Source organism: Crinia signifera, chromosome 7 (genome assembly GCF_055691185.1).
Source record: "Crinia signifera chromosome 7, ASM5569118v1, whole genome shotgun sequence".
Lineage (NCBI taxonomy): Eukaryota > Metazoa > Chordata > Amphibia > Anura > Myobatrachidae > Crinia > Crinia signifera.
The window spans coordinates 56,617,387-56,637,718 of record NC_139223.1 but is presented as its reverse complement, the minus strand read 5'-3'; positions in this window follow the sequence as shown (position 1 = coordinate 56,637,718).

Genomic DNA, 20,332 nt, shown 5'->3' with positions numbered 1-20,332 from the left:
GGGCGGGCGAGCAGAGCAAGAGAGGCTAGCGGGCTCCCGGCGGGAGAGAGCAACAAGCGAGGCGGGCGGGCGCCGGGCGGGAGATAGCAACGAGAGGCGGGCGGGCGCGACAGCGTGTCTCGGCGGGTGGAGGGCGCAGGAGTCACCATGGACGCGCACTGACACTGACGTCAGGCGCATCCATGGAGTAGGAGGCCAAGGGGCGGTGGCAGGAAGTACATCTTTCTTGCCACCGCGGAAACAGAGATTATCATTGTAGATAATCTCTGTGGTGCGTGCAGCCTGCGCCCGGCGTTGAACTTCCGGAACGCCATTCCTGGTGAGGTCATTTTTCAATTGAACTTCAGGAACGGCGTTCCGGACCGTTCCGCCACAAAAATAGCCCTGTGTATATATCTCTCTTTATATATACATATGTATATATTCAAAAGAGGAAGGAGAGGGAGCACTTCATTTAAAAGGGTTATTTATTAGGATCACTACAAACCTAGTGGGTATATTACAAATATTGCTTGTATGCCAATGAGAAGGACAGTGTGTGCTGGATACCACAAGGTGTTAATACACAATACCAGGCACTAACTCCGCCAGATGTCCTTCCTGACAACACAAGTCCGGAGTCCCTGTGAAGCTGCACATGCTGTAGCACACTGCGGATTGCAGGAGACCGGAGAGGCTGGAGACCACCAGAGAGGGAGGCTGGATATAGAGGGACGAGCGCCACAAGCCATGTTCTAACACGTTTCCTCAAGAGACTTTGGGGGCTATTCTAATTTACATGCTCCCCTGCGTGTACGATAAGATAAATAATGCAAATTCTTACTGAGTATTCTCTTGATATCTTTTTCTTTGATATTGTACTAGCATTTCCTTTAGATTGAGCGTGGTGATTACTATTGGCATTTTTGTAGTGTAGAAGATTTTCCCTATTTAGGGAACTTGCTCTTTTTAGGGCACCCTCAATAAATCCAGATGGGTGACCCCTCTCTTTAAACCTTTCCACATATACTATACTGTAGCTTCTGTAGAAAATGTATTCAAATTAGAACAATTTCTTTGCAATCGTAAGACACATTCCTAGTGTGTATGGGCCTTAAGAAGTTGAGAATAAGGGATGTTATCTTTCCATGGGCTGCAATGACAGCTAGTACAATCTAGATAGCCATTGCTATCAAGCACTTGAAGATACATGGATGATTCAATATTCTGTATCATATAAAACCACACTAGGTGCTTTTGTTGGTGCTATTTTCTTAGTGGGCGTGAGTATGTTTTTAGAGGTAGTAAAAATACCTTTATCATCCAAGTTTATTGGAGAGCTCTTAATTTTGGTTCCCTTCTTAGAAGCTCTCTTTCCTGTCCTTCTCCCCACCTTGTTTTTACATTTATAAGTGTCCTTACCTGTTTTATGGTGGGATGATGGCCGTATTTTGGTGTTCTTTGATCTTAAAAAGATTCCTCTGATTCCTCATTCAAGGATATTAAACTCTCTGTTATTATTTACCAACCTCTCGGCTCATTGCAGCCATAAACAGGCTAGCGCAGCGAGCCCCGCGAGGGGCCGCGCATCTTCGCCCCCTCACGGGGCTCGCTGCGCTCGCCACTCCTCGCGCTCGGTGGCTCGCTATGCTCGCCACACTTTCTAAAATTGACTCCATGCCCACGTGGACACTGGGGGTATGACGTGGATAGTGGCCATATGATCCATTATGTATTAGCTGGGCTCCAGTTACGTAATTTGCGTAACTTACGCCATTTGCGTAAATTACATAGTTTACGTAGCCAGCATAGTGGTGTATTGGTATTCTCAATACACCACTAAGCAAACTACGTAACGGGTGCCCAACTAACATACAGTATAAGTACCGAAAAATGTATTTGGATTTTTTTTAATTGTTTTTTAATGCGCAGCTTGGACAATGCTGCTTGGACGCAGAACAATCACACACCCACCTTCTGACAGTATATACTATGGGTGCACTTCACACAAAGAATGTATAATTAAAGAGAATAAAAATTCATTTTGATTTTTTTAATTTGTTTTTAATGTGCAGCTTGGACAACGCTGCTTGGACGCAGAACAATCACACACCCACCTTCTGACAGTATATACTATGGGTGCACTACACACAAAGAAGGAATAATTAAAGACGAGAAAAATTGATTCAGATTTTTTTATTTATTTTTAATGCGCAGCTTGTATAATGCTTGGACGCAGAACAATCACACATCCAACTTGTGGTGTATACTATTGGGGTGCAGTATACAGCAAAAGTACAGCAAAATGTATTTTTATTTATGGACGGGCCTTTGATAATACTGCGTGGACCGTGGATGCAGAACAATCACACACGCAACTTGTTTTGCTTCTGACAGTAGTATATGGTGTATTGGATTGCCGTGCAGCACACCACTGTGACCACACACCACAATGAAAAAAAAATTAACAAAATCTGACTGACAGCCTGCCTGTGTACTACTGTACCTCACTACGCTGAGTGACATACTGCTTAACACACGAACAGTACAATTAATATAATTAAGTATATTTAAATATATATATATATATATATATATATATAATATAACCCAGCAAACAAACCCCTCTGCAGTCTGCACAGCAAAAAACCCATCTGCACTGCACCACAAACCCCTCTGCTGAGTCTGCACTGACTGCACTGCCACAAACTCCTCTGCACAGCACAAACTCCTCTGCACTGCACAACACCCCTCTACACTGCACAACACCTCTGCACTGCACAACACCCCTCTGCACTGCAAAACACCCCTCTGAGTCTGCACAGCACAAACCCCTCTGTCTGCACTGCACAGCTCCCCTCTGCACTGACTGCATGCCTCTGCTGCACAACACCCCTATGCACAATAATATCAGTAGTAATGCACAAGTTTAGATTCAATAATAAAATCCTTCTATCCTTATTCCTGCACAATGTACCCCCCAGCCGCCACTGTTACGCAGAGCTGTGCGCAGCAGGAAGTGTTACTATGAAATGGCTCAGAATTCTCGGGACGCCAAGCTTTTAGAGACTCGCTGTCTTGCGAGAATCCGATGCCAGCTTCCCGCGTACGGCCGCGTTCAAGTTTCCGAACAAAGCCGGAAACTCGCGGGTCGTCGGGCCGGCAGTGTTCGGAGCGGTTCGGATTCCGTTGAATCCGAACTGCTCATCTCTAATTATTTCTATTATAATATTCATTATTTCAAGACTGATGAAATATAATTTTCATTATTTCAAGACCCTTTCGTGTTACAGTATGTTCAGATTTTTTTTTCATGATTTTAGGTCTTTCATAAGGAATTTTATTTGTGGCCTAAGTTCGGGGGCGTGCCCTATACTCTCTCCCGCGAGGCCACGCCCCGTTTTGACGCTATGGGGGCATGACCCAGAGTCTCTGTGAGCCTCTAGCCATGCCTCTCCATCATTGGCCTCAAGCCTCTAGTTGTATGTTGATTGGGTCCTCACTACTTACATTTAAGCTGTAATGAGTATTGAACTGTGGTGCTCTTTATTTGTACTGTATTTTTGTTATTTATTCAATGTTATGCCAAGTTTTGTCTCCCTGTATTGCTCCTTTGTACGGCGCTGCGAAACACTTGTGGCGCCTTATAAATAAAATTATAATAATAATAATAATAATAATAATAATAATGCCCCCAGCCCCCTGGCTGCGGGAATAGATGCTGTGCGCATGCGCACAGTGTTTATTCACCGCTGCTCAGCAGCTGACAGGGCAGACTCCCAACAGCCCCCCTCGCCGCGGGACACTGCCGGCCGCGGGAGGGACACGGTAATGTCCCCAAAAACCGGGACATTCCCGTGGTTTTCGGGACTGTTGGGAGGTATGGAAGTGTGGTAGTCTGGTGAAGCGATAGAAGAACCGAGTAATGACCCTGTAATGTAAACATTTCTCTTTTTATACACTGGATTCTGTAATAATACCTAGCACTATAAATGGTCTATAGTATTGGCTGTATCAAACATTTTTTTTAAATATAAATAAATGGTCAGGAAAAGGTTAAACATACCATAATAAATACACAAACATAATAGAATGTATTGGGCTGAACTGGGGCGGAGCCTAGGGGGAGGCCCACTTGACAGGGGTTGGAAGGAGCTTAAGGGTAGTAGGGTAATTGGGTTTTGGGGGTGTACCTGGGTAATGACAAGGTGGGGGGAGGGGCTTAACAGGGTGGCGTGGCGGTATATATTGAGGGGATCACGTAGCCACGTTCAGTCATTTTGTCGGGGACCAAGAAGCTGCTAGCTGAACGATCCTGTGACACTTTTGACATCATGGCGGAAATCGATGCTGCGCTGGCCTCCTTGAGAAGGGCGGCCGGTACGCAGGGAGCGGCCTGGCTACAGGAGCAGGTAGCGGGCCTCATTCGGGGGTTGGGGACAGACGCTGATACGTCTGACCCCTCTGGCGCACGGCCTCGGAGGTCCAGGCCTCCGGAGCGCCTTAGCCCTTCCTTCACCCCCAGAACTCGGCGCCGGTCTAGGAGCCCCATTCGGGACCCTCCAGGCAGTTCCGCGGGACGGACACCCTCCTCCCGGCAGGTGCGGTCTGTGAGGAATCTAACAGGACGGCGGGGTTCTCAGCGCGGGAGGGGTCGCCTCCCCGTGCAAGAAGAAGCAGCAGGAGTGACGGCGGGTACAAGTGCGGCAGAGGATGGCGTCCACACAGATCTCCGGGGAGAAGGCGGTGGTGCAAGCGTGGGGAGAGCCACTGGGAACGCTGGCTTAGACGGCACGGAAGAGCCTGCACGCAGTGCGGCACCTGCAGGATCTTCGGCGGGTGCGCGCCCGGCTCCCAGACCCAGCAGAACTGATGAGATGCCCGGATCATCCGGAGGAGAAGGTGCGCGTCAGGACACAGGAGCTGCGGCTGCTGGGTTCACAGCCCCCAGGCAGCCTGGTGAGTCATCATCTATGTCTTCTGTGCCCCTGTCAGGCAGTCAGGGGGGGGGGGGCGGGAGTGGGTCAGCAGAGTGAGGCTGCTAAGGGTATGTTGGAGTTGGTGACTGGTTTTGCGGTGTGGTTTTCTAAAGTGAGGCAGGGGACAGGTCAGTCGCCAGCGAGCGCATGGGTTGCGCCAGGCAATACTGTGGGTACTGGTAGTGCAGGTACTACACAGGCTAGTGGGGACACTGAGGTAGAAACGGTGCGGGTTAGTGATTCCGCTAAGGGTGAAGTATATGTTTGTTTTGAGGGGCCGCTGGGGGCCCACCTGAAACAAGAGGTGAAAGATAAAGTTTGGAAAGGGGAGTATGTGGACATATTCTCTTTGCTCCCATTGGAGCACTTTAATTTGGATAGGCCGCGTAAGGAAGAAAAGAAGGAGGAGGAGGAACGTCGGAGGTATCGACTGATACCAAGGACGTTTTCCAATTGGCTCCAGGCTTTTGCAATTCTAGCAAGTGTAATTGGGGAAAAAGCGCCTGAGAATTGCTCAGCACTGTTCTGCTATATGGATGCGATTGCGGAGGCAGAGAGGGTTTATGGGGGACAGGCTTGGCTGAGATATGATGAACAGTTTAGGCAGCGAAAGGCGGTGCGGCCTACTATTAGGTGGGATCATAAGGATATCGGGCTCTGGTTAAAGGTGACAGCACCAAATAGGTTGGGGCAGCCCTTTCGGGGGGACAGGGGGGGAGCAAGAGAAGGGGTCAATAACACGGCCATATAAAAGGCCTGTGTTTCGCATTCAATGAAGGAACGTGTCGCTTTGGAGCAAAGTGCAAGTTTAAGCACGAGTGCTCCTCATGCGGGGGTACTCATGGAGCAAACAAGTGTTTCAGGGGAAAATCGCGCGAGTCCTCTTCAAAAGGGGGTGACTCCAATACGCTTGGAAAGGATGCTGGGTTATCTGCATAGATACCCAAACAGGCAGGCGGCGGTGCTTTTGGAAGAGGGGTTTCGGGACGGGTTTAAAATCCCTTCGGAGGTTGCGGCGACAGGGGTTTTTAAGGGGAACTTAAAATCAGCTAGGGAACACCCTGTGATAGTGGGGGAAAAATTGGCAAAAGAGGTGCAGTTGGGGAGAATGTCTGGTCCTTTTTCATCGCCGCCAATGGCGGATTTGGTAGTGTCACCATTGGGGGTTGTGCCCAAAAAAGAGGCGAATAAATTTCGCCTCATTCATCATCTATCATTTCCAAAGGGGGCGTCGGTCAATGACGGTATTGATCCCGAAATTTGTTCTGTGGTTTATACGTCATTTGATGCAGCTGTACAATGGGTGAAGCGTTTTGGTAAGGGGGCTCTATTGGCAAAGACAGACATAGAAGCTGCTTTTCGGTTGTTGCCGGTTCACCCATAGAGTGTTCGGTTCTTAGGTTGCTTTTGGGATGGGGGTTACTTTGTTGATCGTTGCCTTCCAATGGGGTGCTCCCTGTCGTGTGCCTACTTTGAGGTGTTTAGTTCCTTTTTGGAATGGGTGGTTAGGGATGTGTCAGGGTGCGGTTCAATTATCCATTATTTGGATGATTTTTTGTGCATTGGCCCGGGGGACGGCAAGGTCTGTGCACTGTTGCTGTGCACCGTCGAACGGGTGGCAGCAGATTTTGGAGTGCCGTTGGCTCCTGAAAAAACAGAGGGGCCGGCGTCAGTGATTAGCTTTCTGGGAATTACTATTGACACTGTGTTGATGGAATGTCGTTTACCTGCAGACAAGTTAGCTTCGCTCAAGGCGGAAGTTGGGAGGGCGGTGAGATTAAAGAAAATTAAGTTGAGGGAACTGCAGTCTTTGTTGGGCAAATTAAACTTTGCCTGTCGTATCAATCCTATGGGCAGGATTTTCAGCAGACACCTGGCAGGGGCGACGGCCGGAGTTACTTCCCCTCATCATTTTATCAGATTAGGGAGGAAGTTGCGGGATGACCTTAAGGTGTGGGCGGATATTTTGGAGTCGTTCAATGGCAGGGCCATGTGGATGTCAGACGCGGTGGTGGCATTTGACATAGATCTGTTTACTGACGCGGCTGGGAGCATTGGTTACGGGGCCTATTGTCAGGGCCACTGGAGTGCAGGAAAATGGCCAGAGTCATGGGTCAGTCAGGGCTGGGTGCGTAACCTAGCGTTGTTAGAACTGTTTCCCATACTGGTAGCGGTGGTGATTTGGGGGCCATTATTTCAGGACAGAAAAATTTGCTTCCATTGTGATAATATGAGCGTAGTGGAAGCAGTTAATCATTTGTCGGCATCATCTCCTCCGGTGGTTAAGGTACTACAACGGTTGGTGTTAGAGTGTTTAGCCTTGAATGCTTGGGTGGTGGCACGGCATGTTCCTGGAGTGGCCAATTGTATAGCGGACTCCTTGTCTCGTTGGCAGTGGGATCGATTCAGGGAGCTGGCGCCTGGAGCGGATCAAGATGGGGTCGATTGCCCGAGGCACCTTTGGGAGCTGCTGGAAGAATAGCGGATCAGCTCATCAGGGATTCTCTCGCACCCGGCACATGGGCGGCTTACTGCCAGGAGTGGCAGCGCTGGAATGAGTGGTGCAGATCAGTGGGCCTGCCGGAGGGAGAGGATGAGATCAGGGTGTTGCTATACATCGGTCATTGTAAAGAGCTGGGGTGGTCTGTAGCAAAAATTGGGAGGTGCATGGCAGGTTTGGCATTCGGTTTTCGGGCTAGTGCGAAGCCAGACGTCACAAAGAGCTTCTTGGTATCACGGGCACTTAAGGGATGGAGAAGGGGTCATGCAGTACAGGATAAGAGGAGGCCGGTTTCTTTTAAATTATTGCAGGATTTAGGTGTGCAGTTGGGGTCAGTCTGCCGATCTGTTTACGAAATCAGCCTGTTCCGATTGGCATTTTCCCTTGCGTTTTTTGGGGCGTTAAGGTTGGGGGAATTGGTTAGTCCAAGCGTTGTTGTACCGGGGGGCCTTAGATACGAGGAGGTTGTTTTATTTTCGGACAGGATGGAATTTGTGTTGTGTCGGTCAAAAACAGACCAATTGGGAAGGGGAAAGCGGGTTGTGCTATTTGAGGTACGGGGTTCTTCTATGTGCCCAGTGGAATGCCTCAGAGTTTTCAAAGAATGTAGGTTTACAGAGGGGCAGCAGCGAGACCCATTGTTAGTGCATGTTGATGGGTCCTTTTTGTCCCGTTTTCAATTTGTTAGCGTTTTTAGGAAGGGGCTGCGGTTGCTGGGCCTGAGAGAGCAGGAGTATGCGGGGCACTCGTTCAGGATCGGGGCAGCGACAGAGGCGGCACGCTTAGGTTTTGGGGAGGATTTAATCAAGAAGATTGGCAGGTGGGATTCGGCTCGTTTCAAGTCATATGTGAGGGTAGGTATGTTATAATGTTTAGTGAGCTGCTAACTGGGAGTTTGTTCGTTTTTTGTTTTCTTTGTTGTTTAGGGCAGCCTTCGTGTCTCATCTGGATTATGGGACACTCATACGTCTTTTGGGGTGCCGTCCGAGCCGGAATGAGACCGAACGGACGACGATTGGGCTTGGATGGTCGGGAATTCGAAGTCCGCTGGCTGGGGAAGCGTGGCATGGTGTGGAGTGGGGTACTACCGGAGTTCCATCGCTTCGTAAGGCTGGACAGGCCCCCCGAGATCTTGGTGTTACATGTTGGGGGTAATGATTTGGGGGTTAGGCCTTTCCGTGAGTTAATTTGTGACATTCAGTTCGATTTATTACGCCTCTGGGCGTTATTTCCAGATGTGATTACCGTCTGGTCAGATATAGTGCCCCGGAAGGTTTGGAGGGAGGCGCGTTCAGTAGAAAGGATCAATAAGGCCAGGATTAAGGTCAACAGAGCTATTGGAAAATTTGTGGCTAGGAATGGGGGAGTGATGGTGCGTCACTTAGAGCTGGAATCTGGGTCGGGCGCATTTTGGAGGGGAGATGGGGTCCACTTGAACGCGGTAGGCATGGATCTATGGGCTCTGGCGATACAAGATGGGGTAGAGGTGGCTGTGGCTTTGTGGCGGGTACGCAGGGGGTTAACCCCATGCGTTAGGGCGGAGGGGATCCTCGAGGTTGGTGGTCATGGAGGCTTGGCTTTGTGGAGGGGAGGGCCCCATGGCGGGGGCTGGACTCCTCGGGGTGAGGCTATTTGGATACATTGATAATGAGCACGGGGTCTATGCAGATCGGTGCCCTCGAGCCTGAGTCATCGGCTGGGGGTAAAAAAGTGTGAGGGGAGTGCTCTGATATGTATGCCGGTTTTTAGGGGTTTTGGGCCTCGAGGATCACCTTTGGCGGGTTATGTGGGGATCATGGTTAAAAAACTGTTATTGTTAGTATTTTATTGTTTTAATAAAGATGGCTGCTGTGGCCAATTTCATCCAACATGAAGGAGTGGAGTCTTATTTGGGGAAAAGGGGGTGGGGAAAATGGTCACAGCGAGTTGACAATACCCTGTCATGTATTGGGCTGGACTGGGGCGGAGCCTAGGGGGAGGCCCACTTGACAGGGGTTGGAAGGAGCTTAAGGGTAGTAGGGTAATTGGGTTTTGGGGGTGTACCTGTGTGAGATGGGTGTAGGGGCGATGCGGTGTGGTGCCTGCTGCCGTGCAGGTGTCGTCAGACCACTTACCTGACGCCGCACCCTCTCACCTTCAGGCCGTGCCAAATCACGGTCCTGGAATTCTCCGGCACCCGGACACGAACACCTAGGAGGAAGGAGAGTAGGTGAGAGCTGTTCCTCCTGGACGAAGACCGATGCGCCCTCCGTCCCGCGACGTCTCTACAGTGGCACCCTCCGGGCTCCGGGAAACATCATCATCGGCGCACTGCCTCAGAGCCCGGAGTGTCACCTATTGGCACTTGCGCACCTAGGTGAGGCCTTAACCTTGCACGGGGTACAAGGTCCGCGTACGCCCTGGATGGAGGAAGGAAGGGAGATAGGCAGGAACACACAAACAAACAAGACGACACTCACCGTCCTCACTCTTGTACTGCGTCCGCACTCTTGTACTCTAACCCACGGTTCTCCTCACAGGTCCCTGTAAGGAGACAAACACCAGACCCGTGCAGAGCCTAACAAACCTAAACGTGGCACGACTACATAACTACAACACAAAGCCCTAGAACTGACTAAGTGTGTGTGGTGCAACACAACTACAAAAATCTAAACAACTTTGCTCTGCACGGACAACATACAATACAGTACAAGACCTTACCAACCAACTGCTCCTTTAACCTCTGCCTGTATTCAGATGTACTCCCTTCCTGGCTAGAGCTGGCCAGCGTATGCTCACTCAAAACAGTACCAGTTCGCTACTACAATCGCTCCTAACTGACAGCTCAGGCCTAGTGCCTGTCTGGGTCCACAGGCCTAGTGCCTGACTGGGGCACAGGCCTAGGGGCCTGATTCAATTAGCCCCCCCAAACTATGGGGGCCTCGGGCCTTACACCCGGCTGCTGCGCAACGGGCCTAGTGCCCGGCTATCTGGTTCTCGGGCCTGGCAAACTACACAAGGACCAGGAGGGCCCAACAATCATGTGGCCACGGGCCAAGAGGGCCCGACTTCAATTCCCACAGGCCGGAAGGGCCTGAAAATACCCACGGGCCTAGTGCCCGGCTCCCGGTGGTCAAGGGTAGGGGTAGGTGACCTGGGGCCGCCTACCTAGTGTTGGGAGAGGCCGCAGGGGGGAGCTTCGTCAGCTCTTTTGCTTCCCACCCTTGCTGGCCTCTCCTGATCCGGCCGCCATCTTCTTTCTTCTGCCACTGGCCTGTCCTGGCCAGCGGCGGCGCTGCTTCTTCTGTTCTTCCAGGAGCCGCCGGAGATCTCCCTTCTTGATCCCGGCGTCTTCTGGCCTCTTCAGCGGCCGCCGGAACTCTTCAGTCCGTCGCCGCTGTGTCCTCTCTCCTCCGGCGTCTTCTCGCTTCAGCCGGGGCGCTCCTGCGCTCCGCCGGCGTGGGACCTTCCTGCTTGTTCGCCTCCCGGCGGCGTCTGACGTCAGACGCCGGGGGCGGGCTTTAGGACGGCGCGGCCGTCTGCCATTGGCCGCCGATTCGGGAGCCATGATTGGCTCCCGAACGGCGGGAGATTCAAACTGACGCGAGCGGCACTTCGCCGCCCGCACTGTCAGCGCTGGGATCGGTGCATTGATCCCAGCGCTGTTCCTGTCCGCCGCTGTCTGCCCTATTGGCACAGGGATCAGACAGCTGATCCCTGCGCCGGGGGAGGTGGCGTCCCGTGGGGGACCCAGCCCTCCCTCTCCTCGTCCCTGCTGCTGCTGCTCCGGTGCTGGGAGCAGGGGAGCTGTCCCAGCACCGGGGCACACCATTACATTTCCCCCCCCTTTTTCCTTTGTAGTCCCTACAAAGTCCTCACTCACCAATATCCGGGGGTCAGGGCATTCTGAGGTCCTCTCAGGGAAGTAGTCTTCGGGAGCCCAGTCTGGACCGACTGTGGCCCCACTTTCTTCCACTGGCTCCGGACTAACCTCCGTCCCTCCTGACACTACTCTCCGGATCCTCTGGGGAAGTGGCTGCTTGTTATGGCCATTCATCATAGGCCACCAGGGAGAATCCTCTTCAATGGGTGCAGCGTTCACCCATGCTTCTTCCTCCACCTGGTCTGGGTCGTCATCGCGGGCTCCATGGGGTGGAGCTGACCACCAACCTATGGCAAATTCCTCCGGGGCATCTCTTTCCTCCCGGGCAATCGTCACCATCGGACAAGCTTTTTCATGGGGCACTTCCAACGGTTCCATATCTCTGGGAACGGTCCCTCCCATGGCATCACCATCCTCTCCTTCCCCTTCCTCCATCGAAGTCCATCCTTTCAGCAGGGGGTCTTGCGCCAGGATCTTCTCTTCCTCTTCCCCGAGGGCGATCGACTGCGAACACTGCTCCACATCCTGCAAATCTGGTTCTTCAGGCATGGCTAACACTTCAGAGTCTGGATTCTTCTCCACAGACTCCGGCGCCAGGTGCCGACCTTCTTCCTCAGCGTACTCCCTCTTTTCCGCTGGCACTTCACGATACCCAGGGCACTCCTGTTCCAACCGTCTAGGTTGAGGACTCTGCCAACCTTGGGAACTTCTGGGCTTCTTTGCCACTGGGTCTTCACGCTCTTCCTCAATGCGTGGTTGCTTCACCTCCCGGTCATTCACGTCGGCCTTCAACGGGAAAGAATCTTTTCCAGAGGTCTCTTTTTCTGGGCACAACATTGCCATGGCATCTTCCCAGGGACACTCGTGGGCCAAATGTCCCTGCCGCCGACATTTCCAACAGGGGGGCATCGACGCGGTCTTCCCCGGAATCACAGCGGCCAACTCTTCAACACAAGGGTATCTCTTGCTCGGCGCTGGCACAGACAAAATGGGCACCTGCGAACTCACTTCAAGCAGGCTTTTCCGCTCCACTGCTCTGGCTTCTTCCTGCCGTTTCTGGACCCCGCCATCGGGGATCATCCACTCTTTAGCCATCAGGTCTGAGTCCCCGTGTTTCCATCGTGGTTTAGTCTGTGGCCTCTCTGTCCACTTGGTTTTCGGCGGCCAGTCCCCAAAAGGACAGTCCGGTCGCAGATGTCTCGGATCTTCACATAACTCACACCGGCCAATGTCATCTTCACTATACGGCTCCTCCCATGGGCAGCTAAAATCCTTGTGTCCATACTCCCCACAGAGCTTACAACGGGGCTGTTTCTTCACCGGGGCCTTCTGTCGACGCCTTGGAACGACATCCTGGGTCGTCTTCCTCGGAGGCGTCCGGCAGGCTCCTTCTATCGCAGTTTCTCTCCAGGGACAATCACTGACGAAGTGTCCGACCTGTTGGCACGTCCTACAGGGGGTGACGGCAGCCTTCTTGCGCCCCTTCTCCCGGCGCTCTTCTTTGGCTCTCTGTATCGACCGTTCCACCATCATCCTAAATTCTTCTCCTGTCACAGTCGCCCATCCGTCGTCGTCAACCACAGGGGCGTGGATCGGTTCCGACGCAATCCGCTGGGGGGTCTTCCTGGGGACGTTCCACATCGTGTCCGCAGTGCGTATCCTGCCGACTACGCCAAATGTGAGATGGGTGTAGGGGCGGTGCGGTGTGGTGCCTGCTGCCGTGCAGGTGTCGTCAGACCACTTACCTGACGCCGCACCCTCTCACCTTCAGGCCGTGCCAAATCACGGTCCTGGAATTCTCCGGCACCCGGACACGAACACCTAGGAGGAAGGAGAGTAGGTGAGAGCTGTTCCTCCTGGACGAAGACCGATGCGCCCTCCGTCCCGCGACGTCTCTACAGTGGCACCCTCCGGGCTCCGGGAAACATCATCATCGGCGCACTGCCTCAGAGCCCGGAGTGTCACCTATTGGCACTTGCGCACCTAGATGAGGCCTTAACCTTGCACGGGGTACAAGGTCCGCGTACGCCCTGGATGGAGGAAGGAAGGGAGATAGGCAGGAACACACAAACAAACAAGACGACACTCACCGTCCTCACTCTTGTACTGCGTCCGCACTCTTGTACTCTAACCCACGGTTCTCCTCACAGGTCCCTGTAAGGAGACAAACACCAGACCCGTGCAGAGCCTAACAAACCTAAACGTGGCACGACTACATAACTACAACACAAAGCCCTAGAACTGACTAAGTGTGTGTGGTGCAACACAACTACAAAAATCTAAACAACTTTGCTCTGCACGGACAACATACAATACAGTACAAGACCTTACCAACCAACTGCTCCTTTAACCTCTGCCTGTATTCAGATGTACTCCCTTCCTGGCTAGAGCTGGCCAGCGTATGCTCACTCAAAACAGTACCAGTTCGCTACTACAATCGCTCCTAACTGACAGCTCAGGCCTAGTGCCTGTCTGGGTCCACAGGCCTAGTGCCTGACTGGGGCACAGGCCTAGGGGCCTGATTCAATTAGCCCCCCCAAACTATGGGGGCCTCGGGCCTTACGCCCGGCTGCTGCGCAACGGGCCTAGTGCCCGGCTATCTGGTTCTCGGGCCTGGCAAACTACACAAGGACCAGGAGGGCCCAACAATCATGTGGCCACGGGCCAAGAGGGCCCGACTTCAATTCCCACAGGCCGGAAGGGCCTGAAAATACCCACGGGCCTAGTGCCCGGCTCCCGGTGGTCAAGGGTAGGGGTAGGTGACCTGGGGCCGCCTACCTAGTGTTGGGAGAGGCCGCAGGGGGGAGCTTCGTCAGCTCTTTTGCTTCCCACCCTTGCTGGCCTCTCCTGATCCGGCCGCCATCTTCTTTCTTCTGCCACTGGCCTGTCCTGGCCAGCGGCGGCGCTGCTTCTTCTGTTCTTCCAGGAGCCGCCGGAGATCTCCCTTCTTGATCCCGGCGTCTTCTGGCCTCTTCAGCGGCCGCCGGAACTCTTCAGTCCGTCGCCGCTGTGTCCTCTCTCCTCCGGCGTCTTCTCGCTTCAGCCGGGGCGCTCCTGCGCTCCGCCGGCGTGGGACCTTCCGGCTTGTTCGCCTCCCGGCGGCGTCTGACGTCAGACGCCGGGGGCGGGCTTTAGGACGGTGTTGTCAAAGGTGTTGATAAAGCTGCAGGAAAGCAGTGAAACGCGTTAGGTGAACCCTGGTGTTTCTTCTCCCCACCTCTGGACTCTACTGCCACTACAAATCGGTTGTGGACACTTATAAATTCCTTGGTTTGCTACCACTTATTGGCGGACACCGTGCTCCAGTCATCGCTGGTAAAACAACATCCATACCGGCGCAGCCCCTGTCTGGGCACGGAAGCCTTTATTGATCCTTGCTGGCACTTCCATCTGGGCGCATCACAGCAGAATATCCTCCGGTGTTTGAGACCATCAACATCAGTTCTCACACCCCCAAAAAAGAGGACTGGAACATACTGAGCGACCCTTCATACCTCCAGCGGCAATACACCAAATCACCGCATATATTGTGAGGACTTCCAGCTTTACATCTTTATTTGAAAGGATCCAGAAATCTTCTATTGGTAATGTGCACTTACCCATTCTTCTAAAAACAAGGAAAATTATTTACCTCTTACAGTATTGTTCATTGAGGCGGGGACATTCACCTTTTTTAAAACTCGTTAATTCCAGTTTACTTTTATTACCTACCTTAACCCTTACTGTGTTCTTTTACTGTCATATACTGTGTAATATTGTGTATACTTTTTTAGTAAAATTTGTATCTTTTTATACCATTGTGTCTTATTCATTGCCACAAGCGCTGCTTAAACTCGCCTGGTGCGAGTTCCCTCTCTTGTTTCTTTAAAGTGAGGAGTGACTACCCTCACATCAAAGCAGCTGCTTAAAATTGCAGAGACAGCTCATCGTCAAGCGCCTGATTATTCCTAGTGAGTGCTCTGATATGTATGCCGGTTTTTAGGGGTTTTGGGCCTCGAGGATCACCTTTGGCGGGTTATGTGGGGATCATGGTTAAAAAACTGTTATTGTTAGTATTTTATTGTTTTAATAAAGATGGCTGCTGTGGCCAATTTCATCCAACATGAAGGAGTGGAGTCTTATTTGGGGAAAAGGGGGTGGGGAAAATGGTCACAGCGAGTTGACAATACCCTGTCAGGAGTACTGCACTTTCTAAGCACATATGCCCTTATTCAGATCTGATCGCAGTACAAATTTGTTCTTAAAATGGGCAAAACCATGTGCACTGCAGGTGGGGCAGATGTAACATGTGCAAAGAGAGTTATTTGGGTGGGGTGTGTTGAAACTGAATTCTAAATTGCAGTGTAAAACTAATGCAGCCAGTATTTACCCAGCATGTGTAAGTAATTTTGTAATGGAGCCCCTCGCTTCCTTGGCCTGCGATCACCAGAACGTCCCTGCTGGCGAGCATTGGTGGAAAGGGACTCCATCAGACATCTCAGTGGCAGGGCAGCGGGACCCTGCCCATCTCCGCTTCAGGGAGATGGGCAGGGCTAGGGTGGGTGCAGGGAATTGGGGGCAGGCATCAACAACCATTGCGAGGTAGTGGGGACCCGGGAAAAGCTCCATGGGAACGGGGCACGCGAGCATCTTGTGCGCGCATGCCCCCTTCCGATGGCTGGCGACGGCTGTTGGCTGGCGGAGGCTGGCGATAGAATCGCCAGCCCCTGCAAGGATGGAGCAAGCTCCATCTGTATATTAGAAGGCAGTACGTTCTAGCAGGCTCTCCGCCTTTCAGCATCCAGGAATCAGCATGGTCACACCAAAATCAAAACTATTAAGTGTATTCTTTCATATCTATACTGTGTGTACTTCCCAAGCTTATGTAATACAATTTAGCACAGTTTTAAAGAATGTGAGTTGTGAACAAAGATTATATGTTGTTTGATCTTGGGGATAAGAGCGTTCTACATAATTTTCCTTTTTAAACAGCATTTACTCATTTCCAGCACTATAATTACCTTATTGCTGCAATTATGCACTTAACATAATTATGTTTTGTTTTGTTCCCAATCTATTGTACTTTTTATACCACATCTAAAATATATTCGGCACCTTTTTAATGCTCCAATTAAACATATGGAAGGTCTACATTAATAATTAATTCTAAAGCAGCTTTGATGACGCCGGTATGCAATTACCAGCAACATTCCAGTTTTACACCAATCAATGACTTTACTTGTTTGTCTAAATTATATTTAAGATAATGTAAAATCCACGTTTTTTTAGGTACATTTGAAAAGTGTGTGCGAATCTTATTATATTTAGGGGCCGATTCAGCCCCATTTGTAATGGGCCGAATTCCCCCCTCAGGAGCGAACTTCTTAGGTGAGATTCACACTCATTGTGCTGTTCGCTCCAGGAGGGGCGGGAAAGGGGGCTGGCAAAGGCGGATGCAGGGGAACGCCCAGTTTTTTATGTGCATGGCCATAAAAATGCTGGGCATACTCCTGCAGCCGCCCTTAATTTTCACCTTTTGCACGTCTTGGGTGTAATCGATTTACAGGTTCATAGCAGCAGGATGTGCTGATGAGACTTTTCCATGGGACTGGATGCAACCAGTGGGGCAGAATGAGCAAAACCTGGCAGGAGCTCAATAGATTCAGGAGATTGGTAGTGGATTACAGGTAGGTGTGCAAGGTCCCTGTGGATCAATAAAAAGCTCACCGCATTTCCCCGGATAATTTGACTTGCGGCTTCCAAAGGAGCAAGTGGAGTTCCTGAGGAAGCCGGAAGTCAATTTATCTGGGGGAAACATGTTGAGCCTTTTATTGATCCTCTGGGACCTCGCACACCTACCTGTGATCCACCATTAACCTCCTGAATCTATTGAGCACCACCAAGGGCCAGTAAAGTGTTTGAATTTCTTTATGGGATATCTAGCCCAATCCCTAATACACACCAGATGTCAAAGTGGTCTCCATAAGGATACCTTGTGCTCTTGAAATTATAGAGCACCTATTAGGGATTGCTGTAACTCATCTTCAATTAATAGGATTATACTCCATTCCCAATACTTCCAGTACCCATCAGTGGATCACTATGAAAATGGTAATATGATTACTTATTTCATACCCAGTTTTGAAAAAATTGTGACTTTTAAAGTGAAATTTACCAACAATTTATTCCACTATTGAAGTCACAAATGTGACATTTGTTACACACCACCGTCCGGGATCTGCTGCACCCAGACGGACGGCAGCTGCGGCACGGAGGCTGGAGGCGGGGGGCGTTGCTAGGCAGCGTCCCAAGCCTCGCTCTAAGGACGGGCGTCGGGGTGTTGCCTAGCAACATCCCTGAACTTCCGTCCAGCTGACGGGGAACATGCACGCGCCTGAGTGACGTCGGCGATCTTCTGATAAATAGCTGGCGTCTGCTGGGCACAGACGCCGGTTATACAGATTGCTTCCCATCAGTGGCGTAACTATAAATTTTGCTCCCCCCTGCCAAAAAACTTTCTGGCGCCCCCCCCCCCCCCCCCCCCCCAAATAGTGCACCTACACTATATGCGACTTACCTTAGGACCCCCTTTCACAATATGACACAATGTGTAACGACATATCTCACGTATGTGTGTGTGTGTATATATATATATATATATATATATATATATATCACACACACACACACACAACATGTGTGTTATGTAAATTGTGCTTACCTGCCATAATTCTTGTTTCTGTTGGTCACTTTTAATGGCAGCCACCAGCCATGGATGGGGGAGGCGCAGGCACACATGAGGATGAGGAGGTAGCAGATGTACAGATGAGGAAGGACGAGTGGGGAGAGGGGTGCCTAGAGGGACAAATGTAGATTGTGGCAGAGGTAAAGAAATGAAAGAGGCATGGATATACAGATGGAGCCCCTGCCATCCTTGGCCGGGGCTCGCCAGACCCTCCCCGCTGGCGAGCGCTGGCGGCAGGGGCTACACTGAACTGGGACGCGCGTGCGTTTCACACGCGCACACGTCCCAGTCTCTCGGCGGGGACACTGCATGTCCCTGCCCCTCTCCACTTCAGGGAGATGGGCAGGGTTAGGGGGACGCTCGGGGTGGGGGGTTTGAGGGCAACGGGGGCGGGGACCGAAGGCAGGCTCCGTTGCCCATCTGTAGAAAGTACCAAAGACCTTACAAAATATATTGAAAGTCTTGCATGCTCATCAACTTCTCATCCATGCACACACCCTGCCTATTCAATTTTCCTTCACGGCCCACTACTACATTTTTCATTTAATTTCCCTATTCCCACATTTTTCTTCACATGTCTCCCCTGCCCATCACAATTATCCTCAATTGTCCCCACCATTCAAATTTTTCTTCACATGCCCCCTTCTCATGATATTTGTGTTACCTGTCCATATTTTTAATAACATGCCCCCACCTCCCACCATTCACATTTTTCATCATAATGTTAGCACATTTCCTCCTTGCCAATCATTTGTCATCAGAATTTTATGACATTCCATTTCCCACCCCTCTTAGCCATTATACCTACAATATCTTATTCACTCTTTACATGATGCACACCCTGCACACAAGTCCCCCCCCCCTTTATTCCCACTACATACCTCAGTTTCTGCTGTGTCTACTCTTTACTAACTGTAGCTGCTGTGTAAATATATGTATGACTGCAGCTTCAGCTTCCATTACTGCTAGTAGTGCAAATGGTCTGAGGGGAGAGCAGGGGCATTCACACACATAGCACACATTCACACACATAGCATACATTCACACACATACTGTAGCATACATTCACACACACACACACTCACACCATGTACAGACACCAACATAACATAGATACACACACACATCAGATACACACACACAAGCACAGCATAACTTCAAACACATAGCATACACACAAAAAAGATACACAGCATGTACAGAAGACACACATAGCAAACATACACACAGAATACATAAACACAGCATGTACACAGTCACACACACACATAGAATACATACACACATGCATACAAGCACACACACAGCATATACACACAAACATACCACCTCCAAGTCCTCCCCCACTCCCTCAAACTTCAGCAAAGTGTACCACTACCTACAGTAGTACTGTACCTACTCAGCTGCTGGCCACAAGATTCCAGGGCAGGCCATCTCTCGTACAGGACAGGACACGCTGGAGGCTGGAGCTTAGAGGATCTGCACACTAGCTCCCTCTATCTGCAGCCAGCGGCAGCCTGTCTCTATGACACTCGGAGCTTAGCTGCCGTCAGAGGGGAGAGAGAGAGTTCCTGCTGCCGGCGCTGCTGACTGACAGCGCGTCCCGACCCAGTCCCTGCACTGCACCGTGGGGTATGAGGGTGCAGGCGCCCCTGCTGCCCCCGCTCCCCCAAGCGGCCGCGGGGGTTGCCTCACGCTAGTTACGCCCCTGCTTCCCATAGCATACGTTTACCCGGTCCCTGGAGCTGCTGTTCCAGCTCTATCCTTTCAGTCCGCTCTGCTCTCCTGGTTCCCTGCTGCCCAGCCAGCTTCTGTGGATTTCCTGGCCTGGGCTAGTGCCTGCGTCTGATCCACACTTCCCATCTGCTTGTGGGTCACGTAAGTGCTCCGTTGGAGCACGGTGTTTTCTACCTTTTGTTATTCTGTTGCCCGCCGTGGCCTTCCCCCGCCGTGGGGCCCGTCTTTATTCTATGGTGTTGTTCTCTCAATTATTCTCTCAGTTGTTCTTTCTATTCAGTGATTGTCTGTCGCCCTAGCTCCCGTCAGGTAGGGGTGTACCCCTCTTTATCTGCACCCGGCTTTGGGGAATCACTTGTCTAGGTGTGCCCTCATTCTGAGATTCCCCTTGGTATCTCTTGTGTCTGCGACTGGGTCGCGATTCCCGTCCTTGACCTGGTGTCGGTTAGTCAGGGGTCCCTTCCAGCTAGGCCCTTTAACCAGTCATCCTTTTGAGATACTCCCTGGCGATCGCTCACCCCTTGGGGGAGATTCTCTAAGAATCTCCGCCA